General features: G+C 35.9%; 1 protein-coding gene across 1 annotated transcript in view; it reads left to right on the forward strand.

The window, feature by feature from the left end:
* The first annotated feature begins 4,467 nt into the window (after positions 1-4,467).
* znf385c (zinc finger protein 385C) overlaps positions 4,468-12,695 on the forward strand; it is a 198,524-nt gene continuing 190,296 nt past the window's right edge. Inside the window, exon 1 of the mRNA XM_055005249.1 lies at positions 4,468-4,615. The gene's annotated coding sequence lies outside the window, so the exon portion shown is untranslated. The remainder of the gene's footprint in view (positions 4,616-12,695) is intronic.

Below are 12,695 nucleotides of genomic sequence, written 5' to 3' on the forward strand. Positions count from 1 at the left end.
TTCACCTGATTTTACCCGAGTAAAATCATCTTTAGTAAGTGTAGGTGTTTGCTCTGGTGTAGAATTAAAAATAACAGTTTTACCATAGTAAAAAATACAGACCCAACAGTAGGACCAAACAAAAGCCAGCACTCAGCATAGAGGATACCAGGTTGGAGGGGTTGTGTTTGTGCTTCACTGTCAGGACTATGCATTCACTGTGGTAGTCCTGGTCAGGTTCACACCAAACATGTTGGACTCCATCTGAGCCCAACAAATTTATTTTGGCCTCGTCTGACCAAATAATGTCCTCCCAGCATTCGTCAGCATTTATCAACATTCATTGGGCTTCTCTTCATGTTTTTTAATCTGAAATTTTGCTCCAAACAACAAGCGAAGGTTTGTTTTCTTGTCCTTCATCCATAGAGGTTGTTGATCTGAAGTGTCCTCTCTAACTGAACTGTCACAGAAACTCTAATTTCCATTAATAACCCCTGTGGAGAGTATGAAATGCTCTGTTTTTCATGGCTAGATTATGAAATTCAGAATCTTTTCCACGTGGAGCCATGATACAGACATAGATAGAGCGCAGAGGCTCAAAACTGAGAAAATTCTGCTGTTCCTACCTCAATTTAAAACCATGTTAATGCAGTTAGACTGATTGGAAATCACAGCTGGACTCAGTTTAGTTTCACTGATTGCAGATATACTCAGATTGGTTTCATATCATCTTAATATTTGTATGTCTTTTTTTTAATCTTTGTGAAGTTTCCTGATCTGATTTCCGACTTCCTCTGGCAATTCTTTTCCATATGAACCCATGGAGTTCTTCACTGTCAGAACCATGCATTCAGTACATAATTCTGGTGTTCACTCCTCATTTTAGAACCATGTTCATGCATTTGGGTTGATTGGAAATCACTGTCCTTTTCAATGCTTTTGAAGTCTCACAATAAGAATTTTTCTCATTTTTCTGTCAATTGTTTTTCACATGGAGCCATGATGCAGACGTGCAGATAGACACAGTCCATTGGTCCAAAACTGAGGAAGTTCTGGTGTTCACAGCTAATTTCCCATCCATGTTAAGGAAGTTAGACTGATTGGAAATCACAGCTGAACTCAGTTTTGTTCAGTTTCTGTTTTGGGGCCTAAATTTTCAATACGGTCTTTCTAAAGTGTTTGTTTTTGGATATTTAAAAGGAAAAAAAAATCAGCTCTTCAAAGTAGAAATAATGCATTTTATAAGAGGTGATACAGTTTTGAATCATTTGAAATTTAAGCCATATTGAATGGGAGTTTACTCACTTTATTGTCTACTGTAAACCTCCTTAAAATGGCAAATTATCATTACTTTAGCTTTTGTACAGATTAAACAAAATAGTGTATTAAATGTGTTTATAAATAGATTCTGCTAACTTCCTATCCATTTCCCTTCATTTTCAGTTCCATGTCAAGAAAAAAAAGCAATGATATTGATCTTTTAAAGTAACTCAGTGCATCATAAATTGATTTGCTGAACTTTACAACAGGCATAATTCATAGCTTATTTAGAGGTCGTTGGTTTGTGAAGGCTCTGGACGACGAAGGTCACGAATGTTTACCCACCTCTTTATTTACCACAATAAGCGCTCTATAATCGGCGCTGTCAGCACCCAAAGGCCAAGTGGCAACAGTGTGGCCTGAATCCTTGCGTGAGGCAGGTGCTTGGTGGCTTAACGGGGTTCAGGGTTTGGGCAGCGACCAGTCAGATGCTTCTTAGGCCTCTGAATCTGGCTTTAGACACTCTGCATGCAGGCAGGAAGGATTGGTGCAAGGAAAAATAAGCATAAACTGGAAGCTAAGACGCCGATCTGTGGACAAGTTTGATTCTCGAAGGGTTTAACACCAGCAAGAAAACGATTAAAAGTGCACTAATGGACCGAGGAGTGACTGGAGGTGCTAATGGCTGCTGTTAGCGGTGTTGTGTTTCAGCCACTGTGGCGTTCGTGGCTCTGGGTTATTTTTACAGCCGCCACTCGTGCCAGAACATTTGCGTGAAGAAAGACGTATAGTGCTCATAAATAGGAGTCGCTGCTGACAACCTGTTTGTTCCATCAGTTAGTGGAGCTCCTGTAAAGGGACTCTGTGCATTATAATCAGTAGGAAAATGGAATTTAATGGAACCAGTGAATGACAAAAATGGTATTTTAGTCATATCAATCATGAGCAAAAATGTTTTTGTTGGATGAACAGGACAAGGCTGGTATTGTGGGATGTTTATTATTCCTGCAGGGGTTATTTTAGAGTCTGGGAAAAAAATCTAACAGCATAAACATGTTGAACTTCATCAATAATATTCACTTTTATTCAGATCAAAATGGTTAAATGTGGTGCAGCCCTTTATTATCTGTGTGGTGCATAGGAACCTAATTATTGTGCACATTGATTTGTTTTTTTAAACTAATTAACTACGTCCTTGTTGCTCAGATTGTCTTCATTGACGTGACGATTATAATTGAAATTGTATAACATTAGAGTGAGTGTTACGATGAGCTGGAGCAAAACCCAAAAACTAATAATGACCAAATATAGTCAGCAATGCGTTGATGTGAATATGTGATGTTATATGCCTGCATTTAAAGCATATTTTTCTTAGTTATATTTTGAGAACCGTGTTGAAGCTCCAGAACTCTTATATATGCTCAATCGGTTACAAAAGTTCAACGCCAATAACTTTTTTGATAATTTTTTTTGACCAAGTATTTCATATTAAAAGTATTCTAAATGTTGTGACATGCAACTACAAGTGGTTAAGAATATATCACTAGTTGACTTGGTAAAGGTGGACAGATCCATTTTGGTGAGCCTTCGAACATTGTGAGGGGTTTAACTAGTAAAAGGGCACCATGACAAAGTCTGCTGTGAGGCTCTGTGACCTCCGACCATCATATATGTATTCATATATGTGTATCAAATATTTATAGATGTTTTCTTTGATATTGTTGTGACATGCAGCTACATATGCTTTGGAAAATATAAATATTTTACTTCTGCATTATTTTTTCTCAATGAACTGAAAAATGGAACTTTTCATGACTTTTTAATTTTTTTCATATTTCAACTCAGCCGTAGATTCTGAATCAATGACATGATAAGAAATAACAATGAAAATTGTCCATATTTTCCTTGATTTGTTAAATTACAGATAATGAGAAAATAAAATAAAATTACAAGCTAAAACTATAATGGCCACATCAGAAATCTCTATTTTTTTAAAAATCAATGTTTATATGTTCTTTTACACCAATGACACCTTTTAACCCCCTGAGCTTTGGTTAGGCTTGCATTTTAGATTTTTTTCTAGTTATTTGGGATAAGGAGTATCCAATAAATATAATAATTGGATAATATATAATATTGATTATTATATTTATTATTTTTATGATATATCTATTACATTAATATTATGTTTATATTGTTATTTTTTATTATTATAATTACTGTGTCATTATTTTTTATTATCATTATTTTGAACAATACGCTCTTTGGGAAAAAAAAGATGTCACATCCTAGGAGGTTAAAGACTGTATTTAAATCAGCTAAAATCACCATTTTAAATTACAGGCATTTGCTGGTATTTTCACAGTTTTTACAGTTTTTCAACTTGCTCCTAGAATTTTACAGATTTTTTTTTATTTTTTATTCTTTGTCATTTGTTTATTTATTTAACAACCACCAGTTAAATGCATAGTTGCAAGGTTTAAAAAACAATAATTTAATTATTTATATGAACCTTTAAATTTGTGTTAGCATAATAATGCTGTTAAATTGCATCAGCTTAATATTGTGTGTAATTTAAAATCTAATTTCTGCTTCAAAACTAAATTTAAGTTGAAAACCTCTATCTTACCATGTGTTAATAATTCCAGACAGTTAATACTACTTGTTAAAAATAGATTTGACTGTCGAGAAAAAGCAAATTCCAGTAACTCAAACATAGTCTATTTTTTCATTTTTGTATTTATTTGTTGTTGCTGAGCCTAAAAACATACATTTTGAGAATGCTGGTGCAACGTATAGTCTACAAATAAAATAAGAAACTGTGAAACAAAGGGAAAGTTTGAACAGTAAAAAGGGTATTGTCAGTGTTGATTACAGTCTCAGGTGGGAAGAACGATGAAGCTCAACTGGAGTCCAGCAGCTGATTAGAACCGATTAAAATCAAGTCACAGGTAGAAAAACGCACATCTGGTGTTGGATTTCAAAATAAATGTGTATTTAAGTGGAATTGTAGTCGGTTATGAAAGTAAAATAAGGTAAATCTTTTAAATGTTGAGCTATGTTGTGATTTTTCTCGTTTTTTATGGCATTTTTTGCGCGTTTATGGAGCGTTTTTTTTAACCTGTCTCAAGCATTTACACGAGAAATGCCATTGTTTCTTGTCTTTTCTCATCTTTTTGTCCACAGAAGCTTTATGTGCCTTCATTGTGAAAACCCTCCTCCTTCCACAGCCTCTTTCACTGCGTCCACCTTGACCAAACCGCTGCTCTGGACAGGTCCGCTGCTCGCCTTGGCAGCCAGTCTTTACGCATCTGTTCCCGCTGTAGCTGGGCACTGACACGGAGCACTGGGGAAAGTAGGAAACGGAACGGGACCGGTAAGGAAACAAAAACGCTTTTCTGTTGCTTCAGTTTCACACACGAACATGGTCGAGGAGGAGGAAGAGTAGCGGTGTCGAGGCAAAAAGTTTGGTTTTGGCGACGCTGATTCCTGATGCGATATTTTCAGGTGGCTTGATTTACTGGAGTGAAAACGGCGAAACATGCGCTGCTGTGAAGTTTCATGTTAACACATTTCTGGTGGATTAACTGCGTCTGTGTGTTTGTTTGGAGAAATTGGTGATATTTTGGCGAATTTTTGGCGCTTATGCGTAATTGCGCATCAGCCGCGTAAACCGTCTTTCCCTGCTCAGGTGCTGGAGATCCACTTTTAGCTGGTTTCAGAGCGGAAAACAGGGAAGTTATTAGATTAATGTTCTAAATTAAACTGATGGATAAGCTAAATTCTTCAAACATAATACAAATATGGTTGTTCCTGTTGTTAAAAAAAGGACCACAGTGCGCAGTTCAGCGTGAATTTGGAGATTTTTCTGTCAAGATTTCTTGTAAATTCAAATTATTCAAGATGCTCACGTGCTCCATCTAATCCCTCTTCTTCATTAAGTTTATGCTCCAACTTTCTTGTATTTTCCACTGAAAATGACCCATAAGTGCACTTGTGAATCCGCACTGCTAATTAATATCAATTTGGTGCAATTATATCCAATTCAATGTTCGCTTTCCTCCTAAAACGAGCGCACTCTCTCTGCTGCAGACGTGTTAATTCACTTAAACTCGCTAATTAAATTACCATTTCTGCAAAGCTACAGGGGGATATTGTGGTTTGATGCATTTGTGATTTTTGTGAATTTGTGAGCTTTGACTGAAGCTCCAACCTGCAGGATTTGTTGGAAAAACCGCACAAATTCTGCACCAGATGTGGTCAAGTGGAATCCTTGAAGCAGCACATAAACACTGAAGGTGTGTATTGATGACAGAATCTCAGCTGTGGAGATGAAGCAGGGTCTGAAAGTGTCACTCCTATTGGATTCTGGGTGTTCAGCGGTGGTTGTAACAAATAAGAGCTGCTGATAAATCAGGTGAAATATCCCAGAGAGGCTGACGGAGGGCAGCTGCTCTCTGCACACTTTTATTTATGGACAGTTGCTGCTGAATGGCTCCGTCTGATGATTGCTGCAGTGTGTCTCCCTGCCGTGATAAAGCAGCCAATAAGTTTTCATACAGACATTTATGGGCTGTTTTGTTTTATTTTTTTAATTTGCAAGAGAGAGTTTTCAGACTTCCTACCAAGCATGAAGAGGAGATGTTTGTATGTTTGGTTTCAGGGATGCAACACTGTAATTATAGTGTTTATTGTGGATAAAATTGCACTCGGAGGAAGCATTGTATGTCTGTTGTTGGCTGTTATACCTATCAGACAAGTTGTGGTGGCACAAATTAGAGGGGAAAAGATGAAATGACAGTTTGAGAGTATTATAGGTTCCCAGTGGGAACACAGGGCAGATTAAAACCGTTTGAATCTTGTGTCACCTCACATGTGCATAGAGTCAGATTAAGGATGGGAAAGACATATTTTGCTTCTCTGTGATACAAAAATACACATGAATAACTGATTTTGGAAAGAATGGATCAGTCTAGAGCAGGGATGTCAGACTCATTTTAGTTTAGGCCACATTCAGCCCAGTTTGATCTCAAGTGACCATTAAAATCACAGCATAACAAGCTATAAATAACCACAACTCCAAATGCTTCCTTTGTTTTAGTGCAGAAAAGTGCATTCTGAAAATGTTCATATTTAAAGAATTATCTTTTTACAAAACATCATCAACAACCGGAAATTTCTTAAGAAAAATAAGTTCAATTTCAGCAATATTTTGCCTCAGTTTATCATTTACACATTACAACTTCCAGATTAGTGTTTCTACGAACGAACAAAACATTTAGTCTCATCTGTCTGGAACTGAATGACGTAGTATTTTACTTTATGATCAAAATGACAAAAAAAAAAAAATTTAAAAAACAAGACAAAATATTACAAAAATCAGATGACGACAAACGACAAAAATGAGAAACAAAATGACAAAAACATGAGACAAATGACAAATCAGACAAAAAAACAACAAAAACTAGACATTACAAAAATAAGACACAAAATGACAAAAGAATAATCTAGTATATTACTTTATCATCAAAACAACTTGTTATGGTCTAGAAATTATTCAGATTTATAGTTTTACAAATTTCCATCTACAGTTAATGTCTTCTCTGTAATTATTACACTTCACAAAGTCGTCTTGTGGGCCGGATTGGACCCTCTGGAGGGCCGCTTTTGGTCCGCGGGCCTCATGTTTGACACCCCTGGTCTAGAGTTATCAAAGTGATTTTGCACGGGAGTAAAACTGCAAAGAAAGCAAGAAATAATCTAAAAAAAAAAAAAGCCACTTGGAACCTTTCTACTGCTGGCAAAAGCTTCAAAAATAGTGTTTTTCTTTGCATGGCTGCACAATAGTGGAGAAAAACCTGATGTTGCAATCTAGGAATCTTCCCCACATGACTGGAATGACTCCATTTGGTAGTAAAATATCTGGTGCAACTCTGACAAAGATTTCTGAAATAGTGTGTTTTTGTTTTGGATGATATTCAGATTTGTCTTTGAGCTTTGTGCTGCTGATTTAAATGCTCACATTTGTCACTTTACTGACTCTGCTGACAGAAAACCAGGTTTTTTTTGTCAATATTATCCTTTCCAACTGTACTTTTGCTACCAAATCTTGCTTTTTAGTGTTTTTCTTCTGTTGTCTGCTCATTTTTCTGTGCACATGCGGAGTCAACAAACAACTCAGAGGCCTTAAATCAGATTAAATGATGTTCTATCAGACTTTTCTTGTAGTTTAGTTTGAAAAGTAGGAATCATGTGAGTTTTCCTGTTGTGTTAAGCAGCAAAATCAGTTGTAGCAGGATGTGTGGGGGTTAATTCAAGCACAAAAACAGTGTTTGTCTTTCTCCTTAAAGGATAAAGTCAGTTCTTCCAGCTCAAATCACTACTGACCTTCTGTTTAACCATCTTTGATTTACTTGAAATTTTTAAATCAAACTATAGATATTTAAAATAGCTTCAGTGACAGTTTAGCTTCATATGTCATATAAATTCCGAAGCCGTTTTGCAACTGAATATTTTAGTTTTTATGGCACAGCTTGTCAAACCTGCTCAATCAGTCATGAAAATTAAACAAAAATAACTTTTTCCCACCTGAATTTGCTGCAGTATAGTGTAAGTATTTCATATTAAAACTATTCTGTATGTTTAGTTTTGTGTTATTGTGACATGCAGCTACATGTGGTTCAGAAAATATCACTAGCTGGCTTGGTGGAGGTGAGCAGAGAGTATTATGAGGGGTTTAAATACTAAAAGGGCACCATGACATGATCTTCAGTGAGGCTTAATGGCATCCAGCCAGCATTATTTATATTATTATCTAGTTGTCTGTTGTTGCAGAATATAAATCAATGATATGATGAGAAATAACAGTGAATATTTCAGGTTTTTATCTTTAATAGTTCCTGAGATATTGTTGTTCAATCTTGATATTGAAAAAACCCGACTAGCTTAAATTTCACAGATACCATTTTAAATATCCAGAGTTTATTAAAAAAAAGTTCCATGCAAATCAGACATGACTGAATGGAAGAGTCGTGATGATTTAACGTGGAATAACCCTATTTAATATCTAGACTGGATTTGAGTTAATTCCGTAATTATTTTTTAAAGCATGATTTTATGCACATTTTCTGCTCATTTATTATGTTTTGCTAAGAAGATATCTGCAGCTGAATTCTGGGTTGAAGGTGTTTTTGTTGAACTTTTATAACTAACTCAGTAGGTTTTGTTGTTCCTGTGTTATTTCCACATTTTAAATCGTCTATAATGTGTGATTATTTGATCAACTTGTCCGATATTGCAGAATATAAATCAGTGACGTGATGAGAAATGGCAGTGGCAATTTCAGGCTTTTATCTTTAATAGTTCCTCAGATATTGTTGCTCAAACAACCTCAAAATTAATGTGAGAAAAAACCTGCTGAAAGTGGGTCACCGGTGTTGTTTTTTTGTGTGTCTGTTTGGTTGTTTCGTTTCTCTTAGTGGCTGTTTTATGTGTCTTTGTCATAATTTAGTGTCTCTTTGGGTGACTTTATGTCTATTTGTGGTCCATTTGTGTCTTTTTGTAGTTGTTTTGTGTGTTTTTGTGGTCATTTGTGACTTTTTGTAGATATTTTTCATCTTTTTGTCATTAACTTATGTCACTTTGTTGTCTTTTTGTGTCTCTTTATAGATATTTTTAATTTGTTTGTGGTGGTTTCACGTCTCTGTGATCTTTTGTGACTATTTGTAGATATTTGTTGTCTTTTTGTGATTGATTTATGTCACTTTGTTGTCGTTTTGTGTCTCTTTGTAGATAATCAGTGACATGATGAGAAACAACAGTGAGAATTTCAGGCTTTTAACATGAGAAAAAACCTGCTGAAAGTGGGTCAATGTTGTTTTTTTGTGTCTGTTTGGTTGTTTTTGTTTCTCTTTGTGGCTGTTTTCCGTGTCTTTGTCATGATTTGATGCCTCTTTGCGGAGGTTTTCATGGCTTTTTGGTCACTTTATGTCTATTTGTGTCTCTTTGTAGTTGTTTTGTGTTTTTTTTGTGGTCATTTGTTGTCTCCTTATACATATTTTTCATCTTTTTGTCTTGAATTTATGTCACTTTGTTGTCTTTATAGATATTTTTAATTTGTTTGCGGTGGTTTTGTATCTCTTTGTGGTTATTTTGTGTTTCTTTGTAGGTTCTTTTTGTTTGTGTGGTCATTTGTGTCTTTTTGTAGATATTTTTTGTCTTTTTGTGGTTTATTTATATCACTTTGTTGTCGTTTTGTGTCTCTTTCATAGATATTTTAATTTGTTTGTGGTGGTTTTGTGTTTCTTTGTTATTTTCTGTCTCTTTGTAGATATTTTTTTGTCTTTTTAGGGTTGATTTATGTCACTTTGTTGTCGTTTTATGTCTCTTTGTAGATCTCCATAATCAGTGACATGATAAGAAACAACAGTGAGAATTTCAGGCTTTTATTTTTAATAGTTCCTCAGATATTGTTGCTCAAACGGCCTCAGATTTCAATGTGTGGATGTGTGACTTGAGTACTTTGGATTCTGGAGATGTTTGTGAGTAAATTTTTGAGTTCTCTCTATAGAAAGATGTGTGACTGAAACAGAAACATTCAACAAATATGTGTATCCGCGTTTCACAGAACAATGCCAGAACTGTGTTTTTATAATCTGTCATCATCTCACCTCCAGGTCTGTGTTTGAATCACCCCGATATCCCATAATAATCCACCTACATGCTCCTGTGTGGATGATGCAGGAGAGGTTCAGTGTGAGAGCGGCTTTGAATCATTGTTGCAGCACAAATTATGACTGTAGAGCTGCTGCTGAAGCTTTTTAACAAGGATGGAAACTGATTTTATCCACTTCATTTTCCAGTAAACGTGCCTCAGTATTACCTTAAAATGTGACTTTTGGATTAAATAACATTCTGTGGGGACGATGTGTGTTTGTTGGAAGTCCTGTTTAGGTTTAGATCTTTAGTTTTTGGCAGCAGTGACGTGTGTTGTTTGTGTAAATGCTAGTTTTAGCATTTCTTCTAAGCTGAACATTTGAGTATATATAAGTACTTTATAAAGACTATGCTGAAAATAGAGGCCTATAGAAGCTCAACGAACCTTTGATTTCAGACGTACTTCTCAAATGAGCCGTGAAGCCCAGAACTATGTAGTGAATGCAGGGTCCTGACAGTGAAGAACTCCATGAATCCACATGAAAAGGAAGGAATTTCTTGCTTTGTGTAATTTTTTGCCTTGTTTTTGTCGTTTAGTGTGACGTTCTTGATTGTTTTACGTCTCTTTGTGACACGAAACTTTGATACATCCCATAATATCGATGCTCAAAGTTGCTTTTAAGAAAAAACAGGTTTAGTGTTTAGATTGTGACAACTGGATGGACATAGAACTGATTTATTTGGTCACTTTGTCTTGTTTTTATCTCCCTTCTTTCGTTTTGTGTTATTTTGTGTGTCTTTGGGGCAGTTTTTTCCTCATTGTGGTCATTTTGCTTGTCGTTTTTGTTATTTTTGCGTCTCTTTCCTCCTGTTCGTGTCTCGTTTTTCTCATTCTGTGTCTTTTTGTCTCCCTTCTTTCATTTTGTGTCAGTTTTGTGTTGTTTTGTGTGTCTATGGGACAGTTTTTTCTCATTGTGGTCATTTTGTTTGTCGTTTTTGTCATTTTGTGTTTCTTTCATCCTGTTTTGTGTCATGTTTTTCTTGTACAGCCTCTCATTTTTTTGGTTTGTGATTAGATTTAGACATTTTGTCTTGCTTTTCTTATTCTGTGTCTGGTTTTTGTTGTTTCGTGCTCATTTATGGCATTTTTTTTTGTCTCCTTGTCATTTTGTATCAGTTTTGTGTTGGTTTGTGTGTCTTTGGGATAGTTTTTTGTCAAGTTGTGGTCATTTTGTTTGTTGTTTTTATCAATGTTCGTTTCTTGTTTCCTGTTTTGTTTCATTTTTTTGTTTTTTTTTGACATTTTGTGTCTCTTATTACATATTTTGTGTCTTGTTTTTTGTCTAATTTTTGTCATTTAGTGTAATTTTTATCATTTTATATGTCTTTGGGACAGTTTTGTCTCTTTGTGACATGAAACTCTGATACATCCCATAATAAATAATAATATTGATGCTCACAATTGGTTAATAATAATACATTTTATTTGTGAAGCACTTTTCATTTAGGCAAAATCTCAGTGCTAATAGATGGTTATAGATATATGGTTATAAATGAAGAAAGAACTGATTCAGTTTTTAGATTGTGACACCTGGAGTGGCTGTAAAACTGATTCATTTGATCATTTTGCATCTCGTTTTTCTTGCTTTGTGTCTGGTCTTTGTTGTTTTTTGCACATCTTTGTTGTTTTTTTGCCTCATTTCTGTCATTTTTCGCTGTTTTGTGTGTCTTTGGGACAGTTATTGTTGTGGCCGTTTTTGTCATTTTGTGTTCTCTTCCTGTTTTTATGTCTCGTTTGTCTTGTTTTGTGCCTTGTTTTTTGCTTTGTCTAGATTTAGGCATATTGTGTCTTGTTTTTCTTGATTTGTGTCTCATTTTTGTCATTTAATGTGATCATTTTACATGTCTTTGGGACAGTTTTGTCTCTTTGTGACATGAAAGTATGATACATCCCGTAATATTGATGCTCAAAGTTAGAAAAAAAGAACAAAAAACAGATTTAGTGTTAAGACTGTGACACTTGGATGGATGTAAAACTGATCTGGTGTCAATTTTTACCAGAACTCAAATGTGTTTTTCATCCTAAAATGTCATGAGTCTCTCTGCTGCACTGATGAAGTTCCGAGGCTCAGAAATGATGGAAAAAGTCCATTAAAAAGCACAAAATATTCACAGTATAAAGGTAATACTTTGCATGGCTTCATTAAACAGACTAAGGTTACTGTAGATGAAGAATCAGCTGATTCTGAGGAGGTCTGGTGGAAACTTGTCTCAGACTTTTTAGATTTTCTAAAGAATGACTCGAACCCTTTGTTTATATTTCCACCTTTTCTTTCTTCTCTTCCGTCCTCTTGCTCTTTTATTTCCTGTTGTTTTCTCTCTTATTTTGCCCGTCTGCTGCTCACCTGCCCTCCGACTGTTTGTCTTTGACCTCCTTTTGCTGCTGTTGTTCTCTGCGGCTTCATGTCCTGCTGCTCGGAGGCGACCGGCTGCTTCTCACGCAGCTGGAAGCCTGCGAGGCCCAAACACTGAATCCGGACACTTTCTGGACGTTTGCTGACCTCCCTGGTTCGGGTTTTTTCCCTCCGTCTGGTGGCTGCTGCCCTTGAAACCCATCAGAGCAGCTCGGTGACCTCGGGCTGGATTCTCTGAAAAGTTTTTGAGCTAAAATTGCAATGCGCTCGCCGTTTGCCAGAATAAACAGGCAGCTAATTCCCCGATTATCCAGGGGTTGCTCTGCTTGGGGCTGGAGGACATTCGCTGCTCCGTTGTGACAAAACAGAGTCGAGGTTGTTGATGTG

The sequence above is a fragment of the Amphiprion ocellaris genome, chromosome 19 (assembly GCF_022539595.1).
Source record: "Amphiprion ocellaris isolate individual 3 ecotype Okinawa chromosome 19, ASM2253959v1, whole genome shotgun sequence".
In the NCBI taxonomy this organism is placed as follows: domain Eukaryota; kingdom Metazoa; phylum Chordata; class Actinopteri; family Pomacentridae; genus Amphiprion; species Amphiprion ocellaris.